The sequence below is a fragment of the Thermobia domestica genome, chromosome 3 (assembly GCF_964235325.1).
Source record: "Thermobia domestica chromosome 3, izTheDome1.hap1.1, whole genome shotgun sequence".
Taxonomy (NCBI): Eukaryota; Metazoa; Arthropoda; class Insecta; order Zygentoma; family Lepismatidae; genus Thermobia; species Thermobia domestica.
This window is the reverse complement of record NC_137456.1, coordinates 170,114,783-170,128,684: the sequence shown is the minus strand read 5'-3', so window position 1 is coordinate 170,128,684 and position 13,902 is coordinate 170,114,783.

Here is a 13,902-nt window from a genome sequence, read left to right as displayed (position 1 = left end):
CTCCATTGAAACAGTAATAGCAGCATGTACGCATAACTGACAAATCTGTGTAAATTGAGAACACGATTTGATTTCCAGAGCTTGTCCAGTGTTCCGTAGAACTAAAATTTATAGCTATCGCTCAGGCTGTATTTAATTGAATTGTTTGTGTTTTGTTTTTTGTCTAAAACCATCGAATGTAAAAAAGAATACTACTCAATACATTGTGTAGTAAAACAATTACCCATTTCTGAAGTACAAAAGCATATAAATAGTGAAGTTCTACTACAAAACTTAATAAATATTGGTTTGTTACCTCATTTCTTGATAAACATCAGATAGAGGTAGTAAATAAAGATAGTTGGTACAAATTGAGTAACGTGCTTTAAACAAAGTTTAAATTAAATTTTATATTTCATTTGTTCTTGTTTTCAGTTTACTAAATACCTTCAAGAGGGGATTTTATCATACATTTACTAAAATATGTCTAACATGTTTTAGACATATAGAAGATCAGTAAGGATTAGTATACGTTACCACACATCTACGGCATGTCATTCTTTTTATACTGAGAGAGAACAATATTGTTCGTACCTTATTCATATTAAACTAAGTTTGTTTGAAAGACACATGCTGATGGATAAACAACATAGCACATATCATACATAACCCTCATATGTCCTTTCACTCTCCCTGGCAGCAAAAACATATTTGAGCACTTCGGAATTTCTTTTATTTAATTTCAAAACATGTAGAAATTAGAAGTGACATTCTTCCTTGTACGCATAAAATTTCAATTTTTTCATTTGTTTGTTCTTCAACTTATATGGTGTATATAGTTAAACTATCTTTGTTCTGTAAAAAACAAAAATGAGTTAATTTTTCAAAAATAAGAAAAAAAACTTGTTTTTAAATCCTTGTTTCTAGAAAAGTGGGTCACTTGAAAAGCAACATTTTCCTCGTATAAGACGCTTGTTCTATTTCTTAAGAATAATGGGACTTGAAGTGAGTTCTAAGTGAAGAAGTTGAGGAAACGGAATGGAGCTGTTTCACGAAAAATGACGACACAGCATACACTCATAACTTTCCATTAGATCTTTTTCTCCTGTTTACGCTAAACGGCTTGCTTTTATTTCTTGTCCTATTCTTTCACCATTCACTCTGTGTTTCGTTTTTTTCCGACTTGGCCTCCTTTTGAGCGATTTCCATTTGTAGACACTCTATGGATTTTATCCAACAATTCTCAAGTTCTTCCCATTCTTCAATATTTTTTGGTACTGGTATCCTTTATATTTATTACAAATTAATTAAAAGTTTTATTATTCATATGCATTCTAGAATACATGCACATCAACACAATTACGGATAGTTTGAAGTAGTTTTCTACTGTAGAAAGCAGGAGGTAATAGAAAAATTTGCCAATTTATTTTAAACACTCACTTAGTAAACAGGGTGGACCATTTATCTTGATACGCTATTAAAACGTTCAAACTAATAGAAACAAAACGCTGAAACTTCGTAGTATACAAATACCGACAAGGGAACGTTATCTAACATAGACTGCAACAGAATTAGATTAGCAGTGTTGCCAACCAAACGTAAAGGTCTATATTTTCAAATAGCACTATGTTGGGTTATTACTTATGTGTATTTCAAATTTATATAAGAAAACGTACAATAGTAACTGTAATATTTTCCGTTCAACAATCTTTCTTTTTAACAGACTTTAATCTGAATTAAACTACTGCCTGAGCAAAACTATACGATTATTTACGAAAAATATAAGCATGTAACAATTTCACCAACTATCTACTTTGACTTCATCAGACAATATCTTTGTCTTCATAATGTCTTATTCTTTGATAGTGTCTGGTCAAGCCAAAGTGGATAGCTGGTGAAACTGTTAGATCTACAAGTTATTTTTCTTTTTTACAATAAATGTATTGTTTTGCTTAGCGACTAGTTTAATTCAGATTTACAATAGGAAACTTTTTATGCAGCACAGCAAGCAAAAACTCTACAGCATCGCAAATATGGAAAATTTGGGAGGCTTCTTCCACAGTAATAACGCGAGCGGGATAAACGGGATAATATACATCCAAAGTACTTTGGAACCGAATGCAGATACAATCCTATGAAGAATTTCCAACAAGTAGAAACAAAGTTACATTTTACTGAAAATTTTACTTCCATTAAAGGACTTTACAAACTGCTTAGATAAGTATCACACCCAATTACTTACAAGATTTTAAATAGACATAAACATCAAAGTTACTTTCACAGTAACGTGATATCTCAAATCGTTTCACAGATATGAAAACGGTGGTAAAAGTGCTATATTCTTTAAGAATAACATTTGTGAGAACTTTTGAAAAACCGTCGTTGCTCTCCTTTATATAATATGTAAAACAATTTTCGGCAGGTGCAGATATAGGAAGTTGAAGTAACTACATGACTTTGAGTAGCATTGTAAACTCTACCGTTTCTTACCATTTCCCCAGAACTGCTTGACATATCAAATTGCTGTAAACGGCATCATGATCTTCAAATCTATTGAAAACTATCTCTGTGATTGGATTAGGTACTTACCTCAGCAATTTTTCGACATAAAGACTTTTATAAGAAACGAACTTTTAAATCTCTTGTAACTTTGTTCCTGTTCATTTGAAATTCATTATCTCACGCTAATAGAAATAGACACTAACATACTTTAGATGTAATTGACCTTGTGTCTGACTTACATTATAACAGCTGTAAAGGTCACCAGAGTTGAAATATTTGAGATAATGAATGTCCTCAATTTACAACATTCAATAATAAACATGATAGTATGTTTTCGTTTGATATGTATATTTTCAAACTTGTAATAAACTCATTTAGTGATATTTGAAAATAAATATTTATTTATGTTAATTTGACAACGGTGTTTACGTGATGGTATCGAGAAGTATATTAAACAATATCCCCTAACGATATTTGCATGGTACAAAATTGCAATATTTTGTATCTATTCATTTATAAGTTACAAAGGTGTATCAAGATAAATATTCCATCTTGTGTGTGTATTACCATGATAGTAAACGGAATGTTGAAATTAGTAAAGTGAGGGGAACAATAGAACCCCGAGATAACCTACGCATGCAATATTTGTTACCACAAAGTCTACTTTTCCCAAGATGGGAACGAACCAGTGACCACGCGCTGTGACACCAAGAGACTGTGGTTATAGATCGTATTGATAAATAAGTGATTTCCTTTATATAGAAACATATTGAGAGAATAAATTAAGAAAGTACTGTAACAATGTCAAAAGTGGAGTAAATTATAAAATGGTTGATCTAATGTTCAAATGTGTAGTTGTGAAAAAATAAAACCAATATATGGAAAAATTAAAACTAAGATTTTGAGGAAAATAAAGCAACAAAAGAAGTTTTAATATGTGGAATACACACAATGAGACAATGACTAATATGTGGAGACAATAACTAGAGCTTTTACAGTGCAAGTTTAAACATGTATAAACATGCACTAAGTTACAAACCCCTGTGATGACCCGTTCTGTTCTATTGCAAAACTTTCCTAGTGTCCTTTGTAAAATAAGTAAAAGAATAGTAACAGCAATAAACAAAATACACAAAAGCTAACTATGAAATTCTTCAGAAAACGATATCTCATGGATAAATGCAAAAACCTTTCACATAATATGAAACACAGGGATATTCTCTAAAATCTCACTAATATTATTATATAATTAAAAACGTTTCCAGAGGGCTGAATAGTACAGGTATCCTACAACAAGTTCCTGAATACTTATTATAATAATATGTTTTTCTAGGAAATAACACGGGGCAAGTATATCTTAAGTGGGGCACATATTCATCTCATGCACAAAAAGAATTGTTTCAGTTGAAAGCTCAGAACAGCACTACCTTTTATCTAGAAATAATGTGAAATGGAAATATATATGGGAAATACATTATATATATATATATATATATATATATATATATATATATATATATATATATATATAATCTGTACCTTTTAGTGGTCTCGATTACTAGAAAACACATCATATAAATATTTTCGAGAGGAGGAAAATTTAGTAAACATGAACCTGTTCACGTGTATCAATCATCAACATCTGAAAATTTTCACTTAAGTAGTTGCTTACAACCTTTTCTCCTACAACCAGAGTGAACTGAAGAATTTGGGCGGTACAATGCTGAAGTGTATATATATTAGTAAATTAGTTTTCTATATTTTAAATTCTGTGTAATGTTCTATATGTTTAATAAAAGAACAAATGAACTAAACAATAACATTAGGGGAAATTCGTCTGGTATCGGACAGCGTAGTTTCGGACAAAAGTAATTTTCGTTATTTCCTGCTTAAGGCGGCACCTGTCAAGCATACAGTGAGTTGATTGGAATGAACTAGCCAAGCCCACACCATAGTGAATTTGTCCGATGAACGGTGTATCTCGTGCTACAAGTTTTTTTTTAATTTATTTTTGAGAGTGATCAGGTGCACGGAGATAGATTTGTGTGGCTGCTACTTATTACAAAGTAAGTTCATTGATATATTATTGCTATCACAACATTTATTAGGGTGTATATGTATTATATTTTGGGCGTATAGTTGCATTCTTGTTGTTAGAAGCCGGTAGATAGCCATTGATATGTTGCAAGTCTTTCGGCTGGTACCGGACAAAAAAGAATCAGGTGGTATCGGAAAAAATGGAATCGGATGGTATCGGACAAAACACTGGTAAGGAAACTTGACGTTTCTTAATGATTTCTGGCTTTTTCAGGAAACCATGGGGAAAATACGTGGCAATTAGGATGAGGAAAATATGAAGTTGGCCATAGACAGGTTTTTTCTAAAGAAGCACGTGCGCCCAATGCTAGACATGATGTTCCTTAGAGTACATTAGAAAGTTGTGTCGAAAAATTGTTAAAAGGGAAAGAGGGAAGAGCTAAGCTTCGCTGCACGGATAACAAAGGCACATGTAGTAGAAAGTGACCAAGAAGAAATATTATACAATCATGTAAAGGCTTTGTATAATTAACTAGTCTAATGCCACTAAGAATACCAGAATTTTTAAAACTAGTTTACAAACTAGCTGAAGAACTAATCATTATAATCTGCTGGAAGTCTTTTGATGATTGGATACAGCGCAATATATATATAAAGACTTGGTCCATGAACAGTGTGAAAATTTTGAAGGCAGGCTGTTTTATCATTGTGATTTGTGTCAGAATAAAAAATAACAACTCTTGATGAGACAAGAATATTAATATCTATTTTTTACTTTTATTTTAGGCTGTATTTCAAAGCGTAATAAAATTGTATTTTGTGTGTACGAACTCCTGTAAGTAAACAGCTAATATTTGTAATTTGTTCTGTTATTAAATTACCTCAAAAGACCAATTATTTATAGTTTTGTGTTCGTCCGATACCACCCTCCACTTTTTAAGAACGCAAATTTGTGTTATCTTTGATTTTTTACAAAAATATATGTTATTTGTTTTACCTCTCAAATTACCTTTAACATGTTGTGTGTAAGATACCAAGGTATCATTTTGTGCATTAAGTAATTTGATATAGCTATTTTTCAGCCTCACAAACAAACAAACAAAAAAACCCTAAGGTGCCCGATACCAGACGATCTTCCCCTAACTAAAATATTATTTAGAATGATTGTCTCTTGTCGAAACAAACCGCAACATCGTACATTGCCCTTGCTTAAGAGGATGATTTCTTATTGTTTCCAAATCAAAATAATAGTTCAAAATATGGTAGTATAAAATAGAAGAAAACTAAATTACACAAAATGAGATAAACCGGCATGGTAACAAATTTTTACCCTTCTTCAAACTATTAAATTCGAAGTAATTAAAATAACTAATTGTCTCTTGTAGAAAGATAATCTTACGACATCAAAGAAGATCCATTGTTACAGAAATTGAATTTCTCTGAAAATTAAAGTATTCACAAAAGCCATATGTAAATATATAAAGAAACAACCACCAGGTTGAATGATATTTCTCCATCAATAGACTGACATGAAGTGAACTGTTCTTTACGAGCAAGTTGCAAGGATATCAGGAAATTATTTTGAGTTACTAACTCCTCGGAAACAGAATACACTCTGATCAACATACAAAACTAATGCATATTACTAATTTTATATTATGTTATACTTTTCAATTTAAATTTCTTTATTATAGTACTACTTCAACTTCCAAGTGTCAGTAACAAATTATTGCAAGATGAATAAAATCGAATATGTGGTTTCAATCGATTTAAACTTTCACCACCCTTGTAGGCTCACTAAGTTAACCCTTGAATGTGTATGTCTCTTCTCATGTACAGAAATCTAGAAACCATACTATTTAACGTGTCGAATTAAAATTTCAATTTCAGTAGCCAAATTACATCTCGTATTACACCGAAGCTTTTCATATCGCACTTAACGATAAAATTTCGGAATTCAATTAGAGTATATTTACTTAAAAGACACATTTATAACAATTCCTACTTTGCCATAGTTTTAACAGATTATATAGTAATCGTAACGTAAATAAAATTTACTTAGCTATTGGCATTACCTACACACTTTACATTACTCTTACTATTTAAAAATATTCCAGTAACTTAAATTAACATGAATATTTCAAACGTTCAAATATAATAAACCGAATGGGTAATATGAAGAGTCGTTTTGGGAGTTGGTACTAACGTAGGATACTAACTTACGTACTTATATGCATGTTTGTGAAGTCAACAACGATGTATATCGAAAATAGCCAGCCCCGATATTTTTCGCAGGATTGTCTAGACACATTATGAGATTATTAAGGTCAAAAAATCTATTCTCTCTTATATTAATTTCTCCTAAAGTGTTTTGATAATCCAGCGGAAAAGTCGTGGATGGGAGTTTCTGATATAAATCGATGTTCACTTTATTAATGTGTTCTTAAATAAGGAAGTTAGCATCACGCGTTAATCAAACTCTTAATAAAATAATAAAAATTACTCTGTATAAGGCTCAATACGTTTTGTTTGCTATTAGATCATTTTTAAGAAGTTTGATTTCCAAAGCCTTTATTATAATTTAGATGAAACGTTGAAATAACAAGACTTTAAAATATAAACACCCCATTATAATGATAGTAATCCCCACAACTCGTTCCTCATATACATTTTCTTACCTCTTTGGACAAATGTGTAAAAAAAACGCTCAAACAGTTGTTAAATTATTTCAAATGCACTGGCTGACAATTGCTAGGGGTAAAAAGGAAATTTTCAGTCATAAGTTTTGAAAATGGCTTTGTGGCTAAGTAGGGTCACTGATTAGCCATTGTATGCAAGAGGAGAGACAACCAGGCTATGCGAGGTTCCTGCTTAAGAAGGAATGCCAGACTAAATCAGACAATTGCAATCTAATACACGGCTTGTTACGACAGCAGCTGTTGTGAGTGTAATAGCGTAGTGCAAGCTAATTCGTCTGTTGCGAAATGGAACAAAGGGTTCATCTCAGTTATTACGATCATAAAAGAGCTGTTGGTTATCTTGAGGCAGCTTTAAGCTTTACAAAAGGTGTATGTGATGAGAGTAGCACAGAGAACTATTTTCTGACGGCAAAAAGCTTTTGTGACCAGGGGACGGCTCTACGTGTGTGTGGTGGATCTAGTGGTAGAAGTACAACAGCTCGACATGATCGCTACATGAGCCAATTAACCAGAAGGAATAGACGTGGCACTCCTGCACAAGTTGCTACTGTGAGTAGTGAGTGGTACTGACAATGAGATTTGTGTGAATGTTTCGTGTGTTATATAGAAAACCCCGTGAAAATTGAACAAGTGCTTCTTACGATAGAAGACGGAATGAATTATTACTATAAAATAATTCTAACAATCATGTATAATTACAAAAAGAAGAAGAAGTTTATAAAGAGAAAACTTCACTGTCAAAATTTTCGTTCCTGGACTGGACATTCACCCATAATATCATTCATTCATTCACTATACACGGAGAAAAATTCATAATCCAGTCGGCATGTAAATGCTGTTTTTACCAGGTTACACGTGTCACCACATTAAGTAATGTTGTTTCATCAGTAGTACGATCTACACCACCGTCCAGCGAAAATTTTGTATTGTGGGAGTAGATAGGGGTCACTTGGCGCTGTTTTTTTTTCCTACTGCGCATGCGCAAACCCTGGACGCTGATTGGCTGGCGCAGGTCACGTGACCCGCCACGCCCCTTGACGCTGATTGGCCGGCCACGCCCCCTTCACGCTGATTGGTCGGTGTAGGCCACGCCCCCCGGCCACGCCCCTTGACGCTGATTGGCCGGCCACGCCCCTTGACGCTGATTGGTCGATGCAGGCCACGCCCCTTCACGCCGATTGGTCACGCTCTTTTATGACCTCCTATCTACCGCGCTGACTGGCTGGCAGCGGACCTCCGCTCCGTTCACACCGATTGGCTGGCGCAGGACCCTCTCCGATTGGCTGGCACCGGACCCCGCCCCGTTCACACCGATTGGCTGGCGCCGGACCCCCGCCGATTGGCTGTCGTCGGACCTCGCCCCCTGAACGCCGATTGGCGGACCACGCGCACGGTCTTTTAGGAGTACCACACTGATCGTCCGGTGTCGGATCCCCGTCCACGCACATGCCATATAAGACCCGTTCCCTTTTATGAGCACTTTACGAACACATAACATAGCACATATTACACAGAGACTCGTTCCCTTTTATGAACACTTTACAACCACATAGCAGAGCAGATATCACATTCTTTATCCTAGCGCATAGCAGAGTATGGCTTATTTTCTTTTACGGGGGTAGCAACACCCCCAACCCTCCTCCTTTCTCATCCGAGGCTTGGGACCGGCAATGGCGGAGTTTAAAAAAATAATACCATCATACTCTCATAAATGAATAAAGCATAACATCATTAGCATCAATATTGGTGAGTGAGAATTTGTTTAAGAAATCGTGCAGTGAATAACCAGATGCACGACATGCTAGATATAGAAAACAGTAATGTCCACAAAATCGAGATAAATCACCTTGAATACGTCTATTATTCCATGTATAATACAGACAGTTTCGTTTTAAAAACCTTATATGATGTTGTATATAGGGAGGTATACCATAGCTATCGAAATACTCTCCCACACGCATATTAGATATATAAACAGCAACCCAATGTTCACCAGGCTTATCACTAGAATCAGTATTTATAATTATGGCGGATGGAAATGTATGAATAAACAAAGGTAACTCATCGGCGGCATACACTCCAATAAAATGATCTTTAGGCAAATTTTGTTGTAATGCTTCATAAAGCTCAATTGTATTTAACATCTTTAATTAATATATACTTTTCTCTGGAAATCAATTTCTAATTCTGAAGAGAATTCAGCATAAATAATTGCTGTTACAGGAGATGGCAGTGCTTCTTTAAAATGAACCTCTAGGCGTACACTTCCTTGCCGTTGTGGGCTAGTATGAAATCCAGCGCTAGCACTAGAATCGGGAGTTAAATCAAACACCAGTAGAGTATAACCATTAGGATATTCGGCTAGTGAAATATTATTACCTTGATTAGAATAATAAATACCTGAACCTGTAAATAACGTGGAATATGCTTGTATATATAGCTTATTATCAAAATCAGGTTGTAATGGTTTGGAAGGCACAGGCGTTCCATCAACATACAGTGTAAAAAATGACATATTAAAATGCTGAAAATTGAACGGATTTGTCTGATAAGTACCATTAAAAGCAGTATTAGTAACAAAACCAATAATAATACGTTTAGGCACTAGGCCTGAAAATAGATCTGGAAGTGTACTATCCATAATTCCTTGTGGCAGCGTTTCAGTCTTCACTTGCACTTTTGTTATAGGATATTTTACTCTAAATTTAGGATTTTGTAATACTTTATTATGCGCTATTTTAACTGCTGGTGATACATCAACCTTTTTCACAAGCAATGTTGCATCTGTAATTACAACTTTTCCATCAGCATCTGCGTCACCCATTAGACAGAATGTAGGTTTAGCTGGAATTAGTTTAATGCGTAGTTGTACACCATTCAGTAAAAATTTCTCCTGATTAAATATATCAGCATGAATATATCCCAATAGTTCAAATGACTGACTTAAAGTAGTGAGAAGAAAACGTTGTTTAAATCCTACATTAGCATCGGCCACACTATCCATATGTCCTGCAGTATCTTTAAACCACATTGATGTTTGAAGATGCGTTGATTTAGCTTCAGCATTATAATTTAGTAGTTTTTCAATATACGATCGATATGGATATGTGTGTGAAGAGTAGGAAATAAGTTGATTATTTAAATATAATTGCAATTCACTGAACATTGCATTGAGGAAATCATTTACAGGGCCGATTTTCTTATCGGCAGAAGTTAAATTAGAACCATCTGATTTAGTAATTTTACCTTTAATATAAAACATTGTGTGCGGTAAGTCAATATAGTCATCCCCATGACCGGGGACAACAAATTCTATTGGTGCATTATCAGCTATCGAAGCCACAGGCTTATATGGAACTATTTTATTACCTATAATACTGGTTTGAGTGGGTAAACCAGCAAATAGATCTAATTCTGATTTCATACACTCACACTGCATTTTCTCTCTTTTCTCTCTATTAATATTCACACATGGTAAAATTTATAATACCGTATTACGTTTGCGAAAATGTAATTTTACACATACACTACCATGTTGGAAAGGAAGCGGATTACCTGTACTATCTCTTAAATCAATAATAATTTGATCAAATTGTTTACGTTGCACGGGGACATAGTGAGGATTGTCAAAAATATGTACATTATTAATACCATACTCTGTAATATTTGTATTTATAATACGTAACAATGGAGCTACTGTGTCACCCACCATTTGTGGTTCTACAATATCACTGTAAATATACATAAGTGTAGGAAGCGATTTTTGTAAATCAGGTGGATAACGAGCATGATGCACAACTGCAATATCTTCTTGTTGTATGTGATCAAAACCTAGTATTCTGGCTAGTTCAGGAGATAGACGTACTTCTATACGCCTCTCTTGATCTTTTATTACTCTACTGACTTCAATTCGTTTTACTGATGCTTTAACTTTTAATTGTAAATTTAATATATCACTTTTATGATTAATTTGAGATAGAATATCATCAACATTATAATAGTGTCCTGGTAAGATTTTAGTTATGTTCCAGCTTTCTGTATTCATGAGGCGGTAATAAATATTATTAGTATATTTGGAAACATTCTGAAATGAATTTGTATAATGTACTTCAACAACTGCCGTCTCCCACTCACCTTTCTCTAGCACCAATGGATGATATAATTTGGTAGTATAACATGACAAAGTATTTTGTGGAAAATACTCCATAGAACTGTTACTCGGTAGTGTAAGATAAAAGCTAGTCTGTTCCATATTAATCAAAAATATCACTCTTCCTTTTCTTTGTACCACCAGTCGTCTTTGCAAAATGAACTTTTCTCCGTTTTCTTCTTCCAGATCCTACCAACACTTGATTTATTTTATTTTGAGCTTTAGTTTTTAAATTATTTTTAGCTTCTTGCCAACGTGATGTTAAAGCTTCGTCAATAGGTCTATTATCACCTAATACATCTCCTGCTACATTAATTCCTGTACGTAACAATTCTTTACCAACAGTTCTTGCTCCTTGTTTAATTAACGGAAATACACTTCGAAATAAACCACCTAAAAAACTTCCAATACCATAACCTTCTTGATATGGTGCACCTCTATACACGTTATAACCACCTCCTGCTTGGTGAGTATAGTATTTAAAGTATGGATCATTCATTATTATTATTATTTTTTCCTATATACACAAATATAACAGTTGTTTATAATATTGTATTGTGGCTAAATGTTTTTTAAATGTGACACAGGAATCCATGAATTAAAGGAAGGGGGATATCCCCGCCAACGAACAAGAACACGTTTACCTTTAACTTCTAAAATTTCGTCTATTTCATAAACTTTAGGCAGAGGCACTCCTTGTAATTCCTCCTCGTAAAATGTACCATCAATTACTTCACCATTTAAGTCCTCCAACACATAAACCACTTTCTTTTCCTTATGTATCACCTGTTTTATTTTAAATATTTCTACAGTCCACTTTTCTTTGTACCCTTTTTCAAAATGCCGTTTTGCTTTAGTAATGCGCACAGTATCACCTTTTTTATATTTTGCAATGTTAGTATGTGGCACTGGTTTTATTAATTTATTCCAAACTTGTTGAAAAGTGTCCTGGTTCACACTGGCGGGTGGTAATTGATGAGCTCTATGCGGCCTAGAATTATATGCCTGAACAAGTTTCGATAGCACATCTATGTATCGGTAAGTCTTCTTGGCTGTAAAATATTTCCACATTCGTTCTTTAAGAGTTCGATTAAAACGTTCCACCACACTTGCTTTAATATCGGCGTTTTGTGTTGTGAAGAATTTAATATTTTGCTTTTTTAAGTATAACTGAAATGGTCTATTAACAAACTCTGTACCTTTATCTGTTTGTAGACGTAAGGGTCTACGACGTGTAGATGCAAATATTTGCTTAAATGCTTTTATAATGTTTTCACCAGTTTTTGTACGTACAGGCACAGCCCAGGCATAACGACTAAATAAATCAATCACTGTTAAAATATACCTATTACCATCATTATACTTCTGCAGACTGTGCATATCGTTTAAATCAGCTTGCCACTGATCGTCGATATTGAACACTAAATAGGGATTACGTGGAAACTTTTTACGTACTGGCTTATGCAGAGTATAAGCCGACTGTTCTTTTACCCACTGTTGCACTTTGTGTAAAGGGATAGATTTCTTCACAGCTCTCCATAATGACGTAGCAGTTGAAAACGAGGCAGGGTGTGAAGGGTTATAATAAATAGCGGCCAGCTTCTTCATATTTTATAATCACACCATCTGTTGACAACTTTACGTTTACGTGGTGGCTCCTCTTCCTCCTCCTCTTCTTCCTCCTGTTTTGGATCAGCAGCAGATGATGTCAGCTTACGAATATATTCTATACGTTGTGGGTTACCTATATACTCTAAAGGTATATTGGATTTTGCTAACAGTACAGCAAAGGGTTCCCAACCTGTAGGGGGAATATTTTTCTTGCGATACCTGACAAAATCTGCTATTAGATCTACTATATTAGCTCCAGGAATTAATTTATTATAAATATTAACATTACCACTGTCATCCCAATGAATGTTGGAATTTTGTTTTAATCTACGTAATAAAGGTCTTGCTTTACGCAGACAATTTTCGGGAAGAGTAGATAGTATTTCATCGTCCTCACCCTCCTCCTCCTCCTCCTCCTTCTTAGTACCAACACTAGTTGATGTTGTTGCAGTAGGTTTTTGCACAATGTGTAAATATTTTTGTAACACCTCTTTATAGCGTATCCATTTTTCTTCAACACTCATATTTTTATTATTTAAAATATTTTTCATCTCATCGTCTAAATTAGATATAGTTTGATATTGGTGCAATTTTTCTGGTGCAATTAAAACAAGCTTTTGTGCATGCTGCATAATTATTTAATTAAAGTAGATAGTATACCTCCAATAATAGGTGCAAGCAAAGCAGTAAGAAACCCACCTTTTTGTACAATTATTCGTTTTTTCTTCTGTTTTAATGATGGACCTTTTTTCGCTAAATACCTCAATTCCTTTCTATACCTTTTTAATCTATTTTTCTCTTTTTTATTTAACGGAACATTTCCTTGTAATACGTTATAGGAACATTCACAAATAGAACGAATTAATTCGGGGTCAGCATTGTGTAAAATTGCTTGGCGTACTTTTGGTTTTGCCTTTGCTAAAA